The sequence below is a fragment of the Numida meleagris genome, chromosome 5 (assembly GCF_002078875.1).
Source record: "Numida meleagris isolate 19003 breed g44 Domestic line chromosome 5, NumMel1.0, whole genome shotgun sequence".
In the NCBI taxonomy this organism is placed as follows: Eukaryota; Metazoa; Chordata; class Aves; order Galliformes; family Numididae; genus Numida; species Numida meleagris.
Window position 1 is genome coordinate 54,764,304 of NC_034413.1, and position 19,714 is coordinate 54,784,017.

The 19,714-nt window shown below is 38.3% G+C and overlaps 1 long non-coding RNA gene across 1 annotated transcript in view; it reads left to right on the forward strand.

The window, feature by feature from the left end:
- The window catches only part of LOC110400391, an 11,461-nt gene extending 635 nt beyond the window's left edge, over positions 1-10,826 (forward strand). Inside the window, exons 2-6 of the long non-coding RNA XR_002439792.1 lie at positions 501-636; positions 1,868-2,065; positions 5,411-5,752; positions 10,471-10,601; positions 10,728-10,826. This is a non-coding gene — a long non-coding RNA (uncharacterized LOC110400391). The remainder of the gene's footprint in view (positions 1-500; positions 637-1,867; positions 2,066-5,410; positions 5,753-10,470; positions 10,602-10,727) is intronic.

Consider the following 19,714-nt stretch of genomic DNA (forward strand, 5'->3'; position numbering starts at 1 on the left):
TCTCCTATAGTTTTTATGGGTTTTAAAAAGTTGAGTTCTTTTTCTCCTTTTTAGCTTGTTTTCAGAATTTGAAAAACAGAGATACAAAGGGAACTGTGGCAGCTGAATTCTCTTTCATGTATGTCCAGACCAGGTGAAGCCCAGCATAATGTACTGTAATATGTCTCTTCAGTTCTCTGATACAATGACCTGTGCATCCTCTAAATCCCCCACAGAATGCACAGACACAGACTGATTGAGGTGAGAATGGACTTAAGTATATATTGTTCTTTGTAGCTCTGAAGAATTGGCCCTTTTGCCAAATGCAGGACGATGTGGATTGTAATCTATTGAGATATGAGTTCAAACTAGACCCTCTTATACATCATAAGAATAACTAAAGATTTGTCTGGACTGTTTTATTTATTTATTTATTTATTTGCCTTTCTTCCTCAAAAAAAAAAAAAAATTGAAAAAGCCAAACCAAAAAAAACTTACTCGCTATTTCTGACATTTTGCAGTTCCTCTAGCAAAAGCAGTGATGAAAGCATCTCAGAGGCTCTTGCTGCAGCTGGGAGCACGCAGTACCTGAAATTCCAGCCATTTTCTCAGGGATGTTGTTGCAACCATGGAGAGAAATTGGTGCAGGCTATGCATGTGAGAAACTTGGGTTTTGGCCTTCCTGCTGGTATAAATTTGATTTTTCAGTTTATTCTGTGAATGTGTCTTATATCTGTTGGGTGGAACTGTGACTTAAATCCAGATGACTTCTGATTCTGGTTGGATTAAGGAAAACAGTTGGGGCTGGTGATGAAGAAGTGGTGAAAGGGATTGTGGAGCATAGACACTTCCAAATCATAGCTCATAGCTATTTCAACATGATTATCATTCTAGTGTAATCAGATGAGATGATTTTATTTTTCATAAAATAAGCTAGTTAACAAACTTAGTGGATTTTTTTGGTGGCTCAGTATGTCAGTAGTTCTGTTTCAACTTCATTGGACCCTCAGTGGCCAGACTCCTCTCCTTGTGGCTGTGCTTGGCCAGAGTTCCTGGGAGACAGCCCTAAGGAAACTGTATTTTCCTGTCTTTTCCCAAGGCACCATACAGCTAGGGATGCTGATATATATGCTGCTTTTCTGCCTTCAAGGCAACAGTAATAAATACATAACCATGGGCAAAGCAGGATCTTAAATGACTAAATAAAATTATCACAGCAATGTTGTGGATCAATAAAATAAAGAATAAGTGAAAATATCAAAAATTTTCTGAGAGGAAAAATTGCATAGAAATGCAAGGGCTCTTAAGAGGAATTTTCAACTATAAATAACATACAATAAAACTGATTTGATTCCAGAGACCTAATGAAATTTTAAATTTTAATTTTTTTTTGTCTTAAGTGTAGAAACAAAGCTTTTGACTTTGACATTTAAAATTCTACTTTCTGTTAGAAACTCAGAAGAATGGATGTTTATGCATGTTTTCCCCAGCAACATTTTAGATAGAAACTTTTTACAGGAAACAACTACCTACAAATTTTCAAATACAAATATTTTCAAATACAACATTGCCAATTTTAAACTATTTTAGTCAGGGTTGTCCAGTAATCAAAGTTCTAGGGCAATCTTCTTTCTCGTCCAGCACTTAGAAGGGAAATCTAAGAACACTGACATCTTAACAATAGCCCTAAAAAGAGATTGTTTGTTGAAGTTTGACTGAGTTAATGGGAATAAAATGGCCACAATATTTTACTCTAATTAGCCGGCTATGTTCTAAAATATCTCAAAATATCTCACCAAAATGCTTAAATATATTTAAAAAAATGTGTTTGATTGCTGTATTTCTGCTGCAGGCAGAATAGCGTCTGTTGGTTTTATGTTTTACTCAGAATTTCCAGAGAGGGCAATTTCAGACTAATCAAAGAAGAGTCCTTCCTGGAAATTCCATATGCTTCAGGACTCTGCTTTCCTGAAGGTTAGAAGACTCCTTGCTAATACAAAGAGATGAAGGTGGAGAACCTACCCAAGAACGCTGAGCTAAAGACCCATCTTCTGCAATCATGTGGTACTCCAGTGTACTCATGTTGGTTAGTAGAATTCATTGATTTCTTTAAAAATTAGTATTGTGTTTTGTTTTCTTTCTTTATTTTTCTCAGGGACTGGTAGATTTATTCTCATGCACTTAGAAATTTTTCCATAATTTAAACGCTCATGGGATGTGAGGTAATCTAGAATTATAAGAAGAATGTGTTTCTTTTCATCATTTGAAATTAAAACAATCAACCTTGTGTAGTTTAAGTTCTCTTTCACCACACAATCTTGCACACACACCCCTTTTTTAAAAAATAAATTAATAAATTTAATATAAACAGAGCTGAAGAAACTTGAGGAGAAGCAGTTTGTCTTACAGAGCCAATGTTACCATCCCAGTAACTCGTACATCATTTTTTCTTTATGTAGACATTTGAAAATAGAATCAGTTTTCCTTCTGGCAGAATACAGTTAGTGACCAGTGTATTTACAATTTCAACTTGCAAGTAGCAAGCCTCACATCTATTAAATTTGTATTTTTCTTACTTGTGATTTTCCGTGGAAATCTAAAGAAAATATTCTTTAAAATTTATTGTAAAGATTGAACTTCAATACAGAGACAATGAGTTTGGGTCTTCATAGATCAGAGCTCAACACCTGCAGGTTAACATCACCAAATGTGCACAGAATTGGTAAATGTAAGTGCAATAAAAACTATCAGTATTCAACTGCAATACAAAACCATGGGAAAATATATGTCCAATTTTTTGGCATTCGAATACAGAAATACAATGAGAAGGACTGAGTTTCAAGTGTTTCTCAGCTTAAGAAAAGGAATGAAAAACCAGGGCTAAGAAATCTCCGGCCAACTTTGAAATGTGGGTGCACAGGGGAAAAGTATCTGCTTGACCAATGACCTTGCCTTTCTATATTTACTAAAAACCGATCCTGAGATACCAACACATATTCCCAATATTGTCGAGAACAATTTTTGGAGCCTACATTTTACTCTTAAAGAGGCATTAAAAATGTATGTTTCTAACACTTCTGTAGCACTCAGTCAGAGTGTTGTCAATGCCATCATTTCATAGTTTAGGCTTGTATGAGAGTTGTATGAGTTGTCAATATTTCTGTTTCAAAATCTCCTTCATTAAAAGTGGTTACAGCTATGGCAGGGGTTAGTAAGACTGAATACCAATACCATAATGTTAGGTGACAGGCAGTCAAGTGTCAAAATAGTCCATAGACACTATTGGCTTCCATCAAAAGAAGTTGATACCAAGTTATAGCTGGTTTTTTTTCCAGTTACCAAAAACTACTGCTCCACAGTTAATAAACAAGTTGCAATCTGGTAGAAAATATATGTATATATATTTATATGTATGTAGAAGTAATAGGTCCTTGTTTTTTAAGCTACTGCCATACCTCTTGTTCTCTTCTGCTTGATGGTAAAACACATGCTTAAAAATGCAAGCCAACAAACAAACACATCTGTGCCTTAAGAACAGAGTGGTTTTTGTACTGTGAAAAGGAAAATAAAAACTCCCTCTACGTCCTGTCCCACTGCCCCCAACAAAGAGTTTTCTGCTCCCTCTTCAGCAACCCATACTGGCACTTCTTGGGGGAAATGGTTTGTACAAAATCCCTCACAGACTGCAAGAATCCAAATATTCAACCTGAAAAGCAACATCTAAGATAACCCAGCTCAGCTGACAGCTAAGCACTCCCTTCCTTTCCAAATCAAATGGCTTTATAAGACTGTAGTGAAAGAGCTTTGGGTGGTCTGTCTTTAAAAACTACACTGAGAAAGAAGAGATTGAGGGAGTAAAAGGTCAACATATAACTAGGAGGGGAAAATCAAAGGCAATTATAAAATGTGTAGGATATCATCATCTTTCTTAAATATTCATTTAAAGGAATTCTAGAACAGGTGTCCATAAATATCCTTACTTTTCACCCTCTGTTAGGAATTGAGGAGAAGCACCTCTGGAGCTTTCCCAAAGCCTAGCTGTTCTTAGCAAGACCTTCTGCAGCACTTTTGGAAGAATGTGTAATTGAACAGAAGTTAGTTGAAACAGTTGTGGGCTCAGTCTCAGTCTCCCCAGACTCTGTAGCTCAGCAATGCAATGTATTTGCAAACTTTCCTCCAACATGTCAAATATTGGAATGTGTAGAAAACTACAATGTAAAAAAAAAATATTGAAAAAAGGTTAAGCTAAAAACATATGAAAAATATGAATATACAAATGATATTTATGCAAGGCATGTATTAACGTGGTGATTTTTTCCACCAGTCACAGAAAACTTGAAGGCAGCAAAGCTTCAGTATCCCATACATATAACAGAAGCATTTATGCTTATGTCCACTTTTTGTCTGTATTGAGTAAGAAGATGCGATTTGGTCTCCAGCTTGCCAAAGCCATTAGCTGCTCGTGTAATTTTGGGGGGTTCTCAGTTGTCAAAGCAGTTTTAGTCTTTACAGAGGATTCCTTAAGAAGACTGCTCTGCTTGAAGTTCTTCACTGGTTTGAAGTGCTACAATGGGCTGGTGGATTTGCAGACAGATTTTGGGCAAGATATAAATTGGTAAGAAAAGGCACTCTGGCACTCTATAAATTGGCACTCTATAAATTGGTAAGAAAAGGTGGGACTCTGCACAGTGAATGTTGTCACGATCACTATTGTGGGCTGCATCTCTACAGGCTTTTCTGCAGGAATGCACTAGTATTTTTGGCTGTGCCTGGAAAACATAAACAAGTATTTCTTCTCCTAAGGATTGTGTTTAGCAGCAGACATTTGATTTTCTACAGAATAACTGGACAGGTAAATTATTAATTATAGTCCCTATAGTTAGCAATCAGATTTTGTTAAGTGTTTAACTCCTAATATCAAAATCAGAGTATTGGGCATGTGTCCTTACTTCCGTAAAGACAGATACTTTATATATATATATATATATATATATATATATAACTGGTTCCACTTTCCAAATTCAGCAGTATGTTGTCTCTGCTTCTTTTATAAAATTAATGATTTTATTTTGATTTTACTACCTCTTACAAACTTAAGAATGCTACTGTTTACTGATAAGCTCAGTTTTTGGAGATACAAATTGCTGATATGTGATGTGTGTTAAAGACACATATTAAATAGCCTTTGAATAAAAAAAGCATTTACCAACTAACCACTTCAGCTACCCTCCTGGCACATATTCTCTGCTCATGACAATAGCATTGTCTTCATTAAGGCTTTAGTTCAGAAACATGATATATATTTTCACGATCAGGAGGTAAAGCAAAGAATGCTGTACAGCTTGGAAGTATAAAGGTCTCTTTGCAATAAATAAACAAATAATCTATGTTAATGTGTTAATAAAGTAATGCCTTCTCTTTATCTCCACAGAAACTACAACAGATACAAAAAGCAAAATAACACTACTTTACAGAGCAAATTCTCAGCTACAAAAAACTCTTTTTCAACATAGTCACCTAGCTGTGCATTTGCACCAGCAGTAATTCAGCAAGAGCCTGAGTGCTGTGCTTATAAAAATCTGCACCAGTGGAGGTGACCCACTGTTTCACAGTTGCTGTGATGGTGGTGTTGCTAGGAAAATGCTGCCCATGCAGTCCATCTTTCATCAGCCTGAACAGATGGAAGTCAGAAGATGCCAAGTCCAGACTATACAGTGGATGTGGTTGGACAGTCCAGAGAAGACTGGCAATGTGCTCCATGATCTTCAAACAGGTATGGTGCCTACTCTTATCACGTTGCAAGAGAAAGGTTGTCTTCTTCTCTGGCCTGATGCTGGAAGTTCGAGCGTTCAGCTTAGTCAGCATCATGATGCAGTGGTCAGAGTTGAGGGTTTTTCTGGGCTTCAGGAAATCTGGAAGGGTCTTTCCTATCCCAAAATACTTGAACTTTTTCTTCAGTGGGGAATTTACATCTTGGCACTCCATGGGCTGCTATTCTGGCTCCAGCTCATAGTTATGACACCATGTCTCATCACCAATAATGAAGTGATCCAGGAAACTATCACCTTTAACCTCCCATTGGTTCAATAGGTCCTGACAAACTTGCACATGGTATTCCTTCTGTTCCTATGTGAGCATTTATGGGACCCACCTGGTGCAAACTTTGCGATATTCCAGTGTTGCCACCATCATTTCTAATGCACTGAAGCCAATATTCTGCTCCATACACAGTTCCCTGGTCATAATCTGCTGATTCACATGGATGATCTGACTGAGAAACTCTTTATTTGGTGGTGTGACAGCTGTCCATGGCCACCCAGAACATGGCAAGTAGTTTCTATTGCTGCCACCTTTGCTGAAATGCACCCCCCGTTGCCTCACTGTGCTCACATCCACTGTTAGGTCTCCATAAACATTCAGCAAATGATAATGAATGTCAATGCATGCCACTTTTCCCTCATGAGGAATTCGGTGACTTTGTTTCATCCGCGCTTCCATGTCAGGTGCCATTTTGTCAGACTGCCCCTCTGTTGCCATCTGTTGTGCAGCAACATGTAATGGAATATTGGTGGGAAGGTTCAACCTCTACTACCACCAACATCTGCCTTTCATGTCATGGCACAACACAGTAAAACAGGAGGCATTAATTTTGGAGCAGCAGCAGCCCGCACATACTGAAAATGTTACAGTGAATTGAAGCACAGTTGTATGACATGAATGCCATAGTTATAAAAACAGAATCTGGAATTAGACAAAACCTCTTGTGGGTACTTAGGATGACCTCTGTAGGAATGTAGCATTGCCGTCAAACTCCCCAGCCTTGCTGACCTTAGAAGATAGGTGTTGTTGGGAAGGTGTGCAGAGGCAGTCTTCCTGAACAGCTTACTTGCTCCCAGTCACACAGATCTGGTGTGTGACTGGTCTGCTGGCGATGGAATCGAAAACAGGAGAGATGAGATGCGAGCTGCTGGTTTTACAAATGAAGAATTAAATTGGTTGCATTTTGCCCACTTTGCAATCAGCCATTATGTATATGTTTAGCTTGAAAAACTAATCTGGTAGTTTTCAGATCCAATCATATTAATGAAGTAGCAGAATTATTTGTGCGATTCTGTACTACAGTCAATTTAGTAAATAGATATGAAGGAGAATAAAATACGTAAATTTTTATAATACTCTTATAATTCTACAGGAATTAAACCAGTAAAAAATGTAGATTGAACTTTGTTTTAATTGGTTTATGTTTAAAGATTCTTTGATCAGCGATAACAGTAATATATATTAACATGTTGCATTTTAAAGTGACACTGCCTTTCATTAATCAAGTGTCTGTATGGTTGATTAATTTGAACAAGGTTTAAATTGCTATGAAAATTTATCATTCATAGCCATGATCTCCATTTACATATATGTTAATTATTGTAAATGTAATCTTTTTCTGAATCCTCTGGGCTGCATACTAAAAAGACACAGTGATCACAGTGAGTGACTACTTTTCTATTACAAAGTGAACTCTTACCAGTATTTGCTAAAGTCTGTTTCAGTTGTCAAAGATACACTAAAAACATTAAAACATCTTATGCAAAAGGCAAGTTCAAATTCTGCAGATGCTACTTTTCAAATTAGTTCTTTATTCAATGTCTAGAACACTTAAGAAAATGAAACTAACTACAACCATCCACTGTACAACTAAGTCCTGTCTCTACAGGCTGAAAGAAATGTTTCCCTTCTTACTCTTAGTCTTTCTCCATATAAACTACATTATTAATAATCATGAAAAGGATTTTTCCACATGTCCTTTGAAAAGAGCATCTTGAAGAAGTTACTAAGTCGAAGGAACCATCTGTAGTACAATTAGAATAAGTTAAATTGTGTAAGACAGACATTTCTGAGGTTTATAGCCTCTTAACACGACAGAGAAGAAAATATCTGTCCAGTGGCCGTAAAACAGCCATATTAGAGTTCCTCACACACACCGCACCAATGCATGTGGTTAATGCAAATAAACACACTTGCTGTGCTTTCCTCTAGCTCTCCAGCTCAAGAAGATGACAGTCATTTGTCTAAAACTTATTACATTTGACGTAGTCCAGAGTTTTATCAAGGTTTAAAGAGAGAGATGTTTCACAGAACATTTCCCCCAGTGTTAGAGAGAGAAAAAACATTGGCAGGAAATGGATTTCAGATATGGAGTATAAAGTATCTCTCTTTCAACAAACAACTATTACAGCTTTTATTAAAAAATGCATTTCAATAGAAACTAATTACTGTCCATTAAATTACACTTTGAGCCTGATATTGCTATTAATTACTTTTTCTTCCCATTCACGAGAACTGACATTTCTTCTCTTTGTGCATGTGTGTGTGGATTTTCTTGAAATATTCTGACAGATTTTATTCAGAAATTACTTAAAATAAATCATAATCACAAGCAGATAAGTGCTAGGGACTCCAGACCCTGTTCCAGGAAATACATCAGCATATGCTTATATTCATCTTTGTTAAAACAGTATCTCTTCACTTACTTATCTTTAGTGTATGGCCTGGTATCATTTTCTAGAGGGTGTTAAATTGTTCCTTACACTTTTTGTTTCCCATGTGTTTCTGTTATTTTTACATTTTTAAATTAATTTTATATTACATTACATAGTCAAGGAAAGAATTGTTTCTAGATGAAAGTTAAAAGGTGTCTTTATTTCTATTTTTTTTTAAATAATTTTCTGTTTAAATGCTTAGTATTTACATAATATATTCACTTCAGGACCAACCTCATTTCTTAGTCACAACTTAATGCAATTAAAATGTCTATCTAGAAACCTTTGCAAGCATAGCACCTTTATACTACCTGACTGAGCAGTTTCAAAGGTACTTAATTTGCAGTTTTACTTTGGACAATCTCATAATGAAAATATAGTGGTTTGTGTCCCAGTTCTGTAAATGGATAAGATGAGACACATTTGTGAAAATCATACAAATCTTTTGAAATGACCACGAATAGATTTGGTTGGTATTGTTGCAGTAACATACATTTTTATGTATTGCTTTAGTATAACATCATTGCAAGATCTGAATTGTTTGGGTGAAGAGAGCAGAAAAATGTTGCTTTCTTTCATAGTTTTGGTGGCTATTGCATCATATCCTGTGGCAGAGATTGACTGAAATTTATGGTTATTTAAATTGCTTTTTTCTCCCATAAATCTGAAATATGCATGGTATTCATGTTGTGAAGAGATTTTGTCATTAATTGATTGAAGCTGCATAGCTGCAATGGTACCCTGAATGTAGATATAATACTATGAGCTACATAGCTTACATACATATATGCACGCTTATATATAGAATTTGCTTTTAGAGTTGAAGTGTTGATAAGGAAATTCTATAACTTAATCCCAGCCTGAATTACTGTGTGACAGGAATTCTGTCTGCAGTATTTGCATGTTCCTTTCTGACAAAACTGGGAAATTAAAACACATAAAATATAAAAACATTCAGTTCTAATTTTGAAGATTTGAAAACAGTGCTGAAAAATCAGAAGAATTCTGAAAAAAAGTGCAGAATGAATTTCAAGTCTCTCAAACCTACTTCATCATGAGAAACTTAGTAAAATTTTAGAGGAGAGGCATAAATAGTGGTTTGTTCAGAACACAAGAATCGGGTACACCCAAGAATATTGTTAGGGCACAGGTTTAAAGCAAACAAAGTACAGAGAATTACTTTTTCATAAAAGAAGTGGTATTACAACTCACTGCTATGGAATGTTACAGAGGGCAAAAATACAAAAGATTCAAAGATGATTAGATAAATTCATAGAAAAAAAATCTCACAGAAGTTGTTAGAAATCTTTGGGAACTTTCTGGAGGGCATACTGGATTACTGAGTTAACTTATCCATTGGTATCTCTGTAGTTGCTAGCCATGAATTTCATACGTGTACACTAAAAGAAGAATTGGATTAGTATGTATTAATTTAGGGAACCTATCTGCTAGTAATTCTTAGCTAGACAATTCTGCCTGTTCTTCCCTCAGCACCTAGATAAAATCACAGACATCACAGTGGTGACGTTAGTCCTCATCTGGGAGGAGAAAAGGTCTCATTCCTAATTCCTTTAGTTTCCTTTGACTGCTCTAGGAACTGTTTTGTTCAATGACTTTCTTCTTGATCTTCAAAACAAAAGCCTCCCACGCCTGTGACCAGTGAAACTTCCCTCATTCCCAGCTCGATCCCTGTTGGCAGCCCAAGTCCAGTCTCACCCCATCAAGCCTTATGGCCTCCTATGGCTCTGCAAGAAAAGATCCCAGCTGGTGATCTGTTTGTCACCATGGTTAGCAGGAGGCTTCCCAGGGCATCAGGACCTTCCATATGAGAAATACCTCATGGGAAGTACTTGAGTATTGGGTGCATCCAAAATTTCCTCCTAGCTTTCTAACTAGAGTGCCTAGAAGAAGTTTAGAGGAGACTCTTGCAGGTATGTAATATAAATCTCCACTGCAGCAGGATCACAGAAGCACTTCCTCATGTATCTCCCAGAGGAAACCCAGAGGGCAGAATTTGAGCCATAAGATCTCTAAAATAAGGAACGTTACTTTCCTTCTTGCTGGAGCAGAGGATATTACCTATGAAAGGTAAAGAATTATTACCCCAAGTCCCATTTTCAACGTCTGGTCACCTTCAGTCAGGCTAGTAGTAGCTGTTGCTGCTGTGTTTGGTGAGACCTCTCATGGTCTCCTGTTCCCTGTCTCCTCTGGCAGGAGGTCTGGAAGTGACCTCAGGGGCTGGTGGTGGCCAGGACCGAATTGGAGCCACATCACACCCATTGCTGAGGACAGCCAGTGGAGCTGGAATTCTTCTCATGTAAGTAAGAGCTAAAGAATGGAGGACCTTTCTTAGTTTGAAACATGGCATTTGGAAAATTAAATTTAACCAATGAAAGACACTTGTTCTTGGGAAGTGAATTATTTTATTTGAAACTTTTTAATATGTAGGACTAAAATATTATCAGACTTGAGAAACTTTCTGTCACTTGGTTGAATTCTACTGAGCTTATAAGGAAATGAAGTAGTGGTATCTAATTGAAAGCATCAGTGTTACTTGTAGGAATGGCTAATTGTCAATTTTGCTGGCATGTATGTATGTGTGTGTGCATGGGTTTTAGCATATATGCAATGATCCTTGATTGATAAATCTCCAGTTAATAGAAAGGATATAAAAACATGCAGCATGTTTAAAAACAGGGTCTGGTTTTAATCTTTGTTGGATAGTTCTTGTTTCTAAGTTTATAGTGGCTACAATGTTGACATAGATGCCATTTCAAAAAATATATAATTATTTTTTTCCTACAAACAGAAGCTTTAGGAATATCCTGACTAATTGCAGTGTTTAAGGTTAATAAACCCAGAACATTGGTCTTATAGAATAGTTTGTGGAGATTTTTTTTAGAGTTTAACGTTTAGCCATGTAGTGAGGGTAGAGACTGTGCAAAGATAAGCATTGGCTCCACTTCTCTTGACCAAGCTGAACTGCAAGTTTATTTTGTAATAGAAATCTTTCTCCACAAAAAATACCACCTTACAATCAGGTTGCAGTTTATCTACATTGCATAGATTGCGTAAGTATCAGCTCCAATAACTTAGCCTGTATTGTTTATTCACACAAATACAGCAAAATGATTCTGTCCCAAAGAGCCCACAGACCATGAATGGTGTAGAGACTGGACACACTTGTGGAAATATAAGAACCCAAGGGTAACAGCACGAAAGGCAGCAACCTCATCTCACCAGTTGGCATTGGACATGGTGCCATGGAAAGGTGAAGTTTACAGAAACATTTGCAAGCAAAAGTTAGGGGAGCTCGGTGGCATTTTCAGCCAGCTATAATTGATCAGAAAGGTAGCTTGGAGAAAGAGGAATCTGTGCCAGAAGTAGGCACTGAAAGAGGGGTTGTCAGATTGGAGGTAGACACAAGTCTGGAGCAGGATGGTAGAGCGGTGATATTTGCAAAGAAACAGTGCTTGCGTTTGTGATCTGGTGGGCTTCTCCACACAAGAAGGCTTTTGGGGAGGAGTGAAAGGGAGTGGCCATCAAATCCTATGGGAACCACACAGGAAATTGTGAGAAAAAATTAATAGAACATGTCTGTAGAAGATGCACAAGTTGTGAAGGAAGAGGGAGAGGACTGTTGTAAAATCTGAGGGACCATTAAATACTTAAACAATTGCTGGAAAACAAGAATAGTGAGGACAGAACTATATTCACCTCCTGAATGTATTGTTCCTATTCTCCGAGGTCTCCAGAGGCATCTTTGAGTGGGCTTGGACTACCCAAAAAGTACTCTACTAAAGCATTTACTATGTTAAAAGTGTATTCTTTTTAGTTTTCTCTTTTTATAATAGAATCTGCTCTAGCTGGGATCGGAGATTGAGGCTTGTTATTAGATCTAAACACAATAAGCCAAAACAAGGTAATCTATTTATGTTTCTTCTTATTACACAATAAAAGAAAGAAATCCATCATCTGGATTCTAGATAATCCATGTAACATTTAAATAGGCATTACTTTCAAAACCACTTTTTATTTTAATAGAAAAGGATATTGCTATGTTTAAATCTGAGTAAACGTCTCTATTGTTTCTCTCTGTTAATAATCACTTCAAACATTCTCTTTATCAATTTGTTTTTCCCAAAGAAAAAAAATACTCAGCAACCAAAGACCAGTAGAAAGATCCCGTATTCAGCTCTCTAAAGCCTAATTTCTCCTCTTGAAGGGTAATAGTCTCAAATTTCTAATACAACCTAAAAATTGGATAGCTTTGGCCTTCTCCCAGACTATAAAAGAGTTATCATCTGAGTTAGGGTGCAACCACACTATGCCCATGCACCAGCCCTATTGAATTTGGCTGGGGGAGGGGTGCAGTTCTGTCATACTGAGCAGCTGCAAAATTGGACCTTCACAATAGAAATTAATCTGGTAGGCAGCCAGGAAGAACAAATATCAGGAGCTGGGTTTCTCCATGGTTTCAGACCCACAATCACACAATGCTTCACCCCCAGATCTGCTTTACTTGCTCGATTTCCGCATGTACAAGAGCCTGCCCTCCAATCCCTTCAGCAAGCATCTTCCGTATTTCAGCACCCTGCCCGCATACAAGAATGATGGAGTCAGCATGCAGAGCAGAGGCAGGCATGCATGAACACCAAAACAAAGCCGGTTTGGTCTAGTTTTTGGCCAGATCACTTTGAGAGTATCCTTTCAGTAAGGAGTTGTGAGTTTTCTGATTTTTATTCAGATTAGCTTCGCTTACTGGCAGTAATAGAGAATCATTTTTCTGCTGGTATTTCATTTTTTCCTGTATACCCAAATTTTGCCAAGAATAATCCCCTCCTCCTCCCTAATATAATAAAATCTTTATACATTCTCCAACCCTACTTTACATATTTTTCCTCTTCTAGGACATCTGTACTCTACATACTTTTGCATTCTCCCCTCACCCTTTCTTCTCAGCTGCTCTATGTTTTTATGTCTCTCAGGAGGGGTTAATTCTTTACAGCTGCGTCCTGCTTGCCAGGAGTCTCACATGTGCAAATTATTAATCTTTTCTATTGCTACAGTAACTCCCAAGGCTTTAAACACCCCCTACCTAAAACTGGCCCTTTTCCAAAAAAACTTTCATATTCCCTCTCTGAAAGATAATTTGGTCCCCTGCAGGGCTTGCACTCTTATTTAGCACAATTGCCTAAGTAGAGTTCCTTATTTCCACATAAAAATTTACAAATTGGAATTTAATTTAGAAATTTAAACCCCAGAGTACTGAATTTCTCTGACTGTTATACAACTGATATGCTAGTTTGTTGTCTTCTTTTTTGACATCGTTTTCTTTTCTTTTGCTTTTGAATAATGTGTGTAGTTTAGCAATTGTAATGATAATGATATGAAACGCAATTTTTAATGTCAGCTGATGTAGCTAGGCTTCCTTCCCTTGAAATACAGAAGCTGATTCTTAAGTATTGAATGACTTAACTGAGTCAGTACAGGATGTCTTGGATTCCTGTTTAATAGGAGGTTTATGTTATTAACAATTATTTAGCCCACTTATTTTTTTAATTTAGGATATTGACTCAGTACAGAGTGTCCCTGGTTTATATCAGCAGTCAGTTATGAACACATAAATGCATGTACTGTGTAAAGCTCAATACATACAAATCTATGCACATATATGAATGCATCCACTCCTCTGTACACACACATAACTATGACTACAGGCATAGACACACATATTGTTTTAGTCTGGGATGACTGATGAGCTGGCATTTTTTTTCTATCCTCTGTCTCTCTCTTTCTGATATGTTGTCTTGATTTCATATATATTTCTCAGCTACTGATTGGATATCATTATGGTACTTTCAAGCTTCCCAATAAATAATTTATTTTGAAAGTTAGATATGTCATAATAAAGCATTAAGACACTCCAGGCAGTGCATTCCTGGTTGATTATATGCCTCCAGTGGTATTATAAGGCACAGGCAAAGGACTGAGTGATTTTAAACACCTGACAAGTGCAATAATCCCCAAGAACTGCATGGCCTGGAGCATCTTACTGCTGTTATGAAACAGAATTTATAAATAAAAATAAGAAGAACAGCCAAACCTATTTATTTATTGGGCATTATGACACTGGTGTGACATCACCAAGGACCAATCAGTAATCTTGATTTACGTTGACTTCTAACAGTCATTTCCTAATGTGAACATTAAAGCCAAATACTTCTAAAAATATTGAACAGTTTTGAGTTTTGTGTGTGCAAAGGAAATTTAAAGGTGAGTTAGTTGCTATTCAGACACATGATCTGTTTAATATATACAGAAAGTCTCCCTGTAGGCCAATTAAAAAACCTTCCAAACAATGTTGACTATTAATTCACATAGTATTTATAACTTAAGTAAGTTAAATTTTAACATCTCAGGTAATAGCTCTGTAAGGACGAGAATGAGATTCCCTTACAATAATAACCTGATATGAATTTCTTTTTCTCCTCTGAAGAAAATTTTAAACAAACATTTTAACAGCAAAGAGGTTATTGGAGATGTAAGAATGTTCTTTGTAGATTATTTTCGAATTAAGAGTAAAAATTCCTGGGTAAAAAAGTCTAGCTCTGAAAGCCACAATATATATAGCTTGTAAAACTGGAGCTGCAGCATATAGTGATAGCATCACAGTGGAGTTAAACAAATATTTTGCTAATGAACAAATATAAAGAAGTGGTTTTTTTGTGTTTTTTTTTTCTTTTTTTCCTGGTACATATACAAAAATAGAACTTCCAAAATGTCTAAGACAATTTGCTGCTGGACATTGAAATCTTCCCTCCCATTCACAGCCTGAGTCTCAGCATAATCAAGAGCTGTTATAATCTTGTGCATAAGTGCAAGCTGTAATGACTTTTCTCTTTGCCTCTGTGGCAGGGAAAATGTGTTCAAGTCATGTGAACCACTCGTAACAAGAATGCGGGATGGCAGTGGCAGGAGTAAAGGAATGCGAAAGGTTCTGAAGCTATTATGCTGCAAATAACATAGGTACCAAAGAAAGATACATTATTGTGCAATTGCTCACTACTGGGCAGGGATTTTTCAGACTGACTTTAATTCAGAATATCCCAGAATGGCTGAAGTTGGTGGAGACCTCTGGAAGTCATCTAGCCCACCCCTTGCTAAAGCAGGGTTACATACAGCATGTTGCCAGAGTGGTGTCCAGTTGTGTTTTGAGTATCTCTAAGGATAGCAACTCCACAACTTCTCTAAGCAACCTGCTCCTGTGCTTGACTACCCTCCAAAACGTGTTGTGTTTCTTTTTTGTTGTTGTTTAGATGGAATTCCCTGCGTTTCAGCTTGTGTCCATTGTTTCTTGCTCTCCCACTGAATACCACTGAGAGGAGACTGGCTCCATCTTCTTTACTACCCTCCCACCTACCAAGCATTTATAAGACGTCCTGAGCCTTCTCTTTTCCAAGCTGAACAGTCCTGTCTCTCACAGTCTATCCTCATACAAGAGAAGTGCCAATCTCTTAATCACCTTCTTGGCCCCTTGCTGGATTTGTTTCAGTATGTCCGTATCTTCTTTGTACTGGGGAAACCAGGACAGGACCTGTCAGGTTTGCCTGACGGTAGAGATATTTTTGCCCAATTTGGTTGGGTAGATACTGTCTCTTCCTAGCAGTTGTCACTCCTCAGGGAAGGACCTATGTTTATAAAAACCACATCCCTATTGTCAACTGTAGCCATGTAGCTGATTGTTCACTTACAGGATCCCTATACTCCTTCTTGAGCCAATCTCTCTCACTGGAAGGATCAAGGAGAAGACCTCTTGAACTCCCATGCCATTGACCATCGCCCCCAGAGCCATGTAGTTATTCAACAATTCAGCAGCTAGAAACTTAAGATGCATATGAAAGGAAAATGTGACCTATGTTAGTTATGCTCTTCCTCACTCCGTATGTGGATTCCTATTTCTCTTAAGTCAGATTCAATAAACGTAACAAAAGAATCAGTAAAATGAACCACGTGTATGTTCCATACATCCATGGTAAAACAACCACTGTTGTCCTGGAGAATGCTTTGAAAAAGACCTGGCTGTCTAGCTACCCAGATCTTAATAGCAGTATTCTGTGCTTGCACAGGGAGCCGTTCTCACTTGTGTGTTGTGTAACACAGAAGCAAGGAGAAGTGCACACATACTGATATAGGCCTGAATGAGCGTGCCTGCATGGCAGTGTCTGTAATTAAGAAAAATATTCCTGATCATTTCATAGATATTTACCACAGAGTAACTTGGCCTGGAAGATCGGATATTGCCTAAAATTTCTGATGAACCATTAAGAAAAAGATTGCCTGTAAATTATGTGTTGATAAACAACACTGAACTCATTCAGACAATGCGCTGGTGTAGCCTGAACTGAGAACACAGGAACTACCAGGCTAGAGCAGATCAGAGGTCATGATGGCTGGGTAGAATGACTCCACATGCAGCCAGCACCAGATGCTGCAGGGGAAAGACTAGCACCTCTGTATGGAGTGTAATGGGGCAGTTTTCCCACAAGAATTGATCTCTCCACAACTCTGCCATTTCTAGTGTGTGTCTTGTACTATGAAGCATTGAGAGTGTTCGTTGGCTTGGGATTCTTTCTTTTTTTTTCACAATTACTTATGTGGTGAAAAATTATCAGAGAATTATGTTTTAGCCTGGTTAACAGTTTTTCTCCCAGACAACTGCCTTTATGATCTGAATTCCTCAGGAGAATCTTATCTTCCATTAAAAAAAAGTCTTAAAACTTTCTTAACAATTCTTAAACAAATTCTGAACAATTCTTAAAAAAAGATCACATGAGGAATGAGCGTGTGATCTGAGACAGCCAGCATGGCTTCACCAGGGGAAGGTCATGCCTAACCAGTCTGGTGGCCTTCTATGATGGAGTGACAGCATTGGTGGACAAAGGGAAGGCAACCAATGTCATTTACCTGGACTTGTCCAAGGCCTTTGACATGGTCCCCCACCACATCCTTATCTCCAAATTGGAGAGATGTGGATATAACAGGTGGGCCACCTGGTGGATAAGGAATTGGTTGAAAGGCCGCAGACAAAGGGTGGTGATCCGTGGTTCTATGTCCAAGTGGAGGATGGTAACAAGTGGTGTGCCCCAGGGGTCTGTCTTGGGACAGGTGCTCTTTAACATCTTTATCAATGACATCGATGATGGAATCGAGTGCATTCTCAGCAAGTTTGCTGATGACACCAAGCTGAGTGGTGCAGTTGAAGGAAGGAAGGGATGCCATTCAGAGGGACCTCAACAGACTCAAAGGGTGGGCCCAGGTGAATCTAATGAGGTTCAACACAGCAAAGTGCAAGGTTTTGCACTTGGGCCAGAGGAATCCCAGGCATAAATACAGACTGGGAGGAGCAATCCTTGAGAGCAGCCCTGCAGAGAAGGACCTGGGGGTCCTGGTGAATGGAAAACTTAACATGAGCCAGCAGTGTGCTCTTGCAGCTCAGACAGCAAATGGTATCCTGGGCTCCATCAGAAGAGGGGCAGCCAGCAGGGAGAGGGAGGTGACTGTCCCTCTCTACTCTGCCCTCATGAGGCCCCATCTGGAGTACTGTGTCCAGGTCTGGGGCCCCCAGTACAAGAAAGACAGGGAGCTGTTAGAGAGGGTCCAGAGGAGCGTCACAAAGATGGTCAGAGGGCTGGAGCACCTCCCCTACAAAGACAGGCCGAGGGAGCTGGGCTTGTTCAGGCTAGTGAAGAGAAGGCTGCGGGGTGACCTCATTGCAGCCTTCCAGTACTCAAAGGGAGCCTACAAACAGGAGGGGAGTCAACTCTCTGAGCGGCTAGATAATGGCAGTACAAGGGGAAGTGCTTTTAAGTTGAAGGAGGGAAGATTTAGGTTGGATATCAGGGGGAAGATCTTTACTATGAGAGCGGTGAAGTGCTGGAACAGGCTGCCCAGAGAGGTTGTGGATGCTCCATCCATGGAGGTGTTCAAGACCAGGTTGGATGGGGCCCTGGGCAGCCTGGTCTAGTATTAGATGTGGAGATTGGCAGCCCTGCCTGAGGCGGGGGGGTTGGAGCTTGATCCTGGAGGTCCCTTCCAACCGAAGCCATTCCATGATATGATTCTATGATTCTATGAAAACCTTCTAAAATCTTAGTAAGTGTACTTTATTTTTGTTCCACTTATATGCTGTAATGCAATGTAGAAACAAAACAAAATTAATGGACTACAGTGGATATTCCTATCAGTTTGCTGTGCCGCAATTGATAAAATAACAGAAATATATATTAAAAAAATACTGTCCCGATAACATGGAGGTGTTCAGAGAATCTCGTTCCCATGGAAATTCCATATTCTGCATAAAGACATCTCGTGTTTAGAGCCTGATTCATTAGCAGTCCATGGGCAAAGATGAGATATTTAATCCATCATTCCATAATAGTGAATCATCATCTGAATTTAAAATTCAAGTGGGTAGAAGGCTTTTTGCATTATTATACCCTGTTCAGCACTGGCATTCCTATGTCATACAAAGATGGTCCTATATCTATCTAATTGTGCAGGGCTGTTTTAGTGTGGCTATGTTAGTGTTGTCACTGTACCATTATATTAGTGTTTCCCCCATATGCACAGGCACACACACACACACACACACACACACACACACACACACACCCTCCCACACAGTCTTCTTAGCTTGTTCCAGCCAATATCATCCAATTAATTGCTTCACATGCTACATTCTTCCTAATGAGGGTGGGCAACAAGGACAGTATGCTGGCAAGCTTTTCTGCTCTGAGCGGAAAGTCCATCACTGCTGCAGAGTACCAGTTCAGTTCTGTGAAATAATCCCTGGCTCTTGTTTTACCCTTCCCTTGGGGTACCTGCTCCACTGAATGACCTCATCGTGCTTGGTGCATTGAGATTTTGAAACTAGCTGCTAACTACTGTGGATGCATTTCCTGACCTTACTGGTGGGAATTGAACCAAAGTCTCTCAAGTGCTGTAGGATCTAATTAATATGCATCTTATTCCAGGAAAGACTCATTACTTTATAGATATTTATATAACGAGTATGTCTTCCATAGTGGTTAATAACTATGAATAAAGTTTCATTTCTGATAGAGGAATAAAGCTTTTGTTTAGATATGGATTTTTAGTTTTATTAAAAAAATGAGGAAGTATGTCTATGATAATCAGGT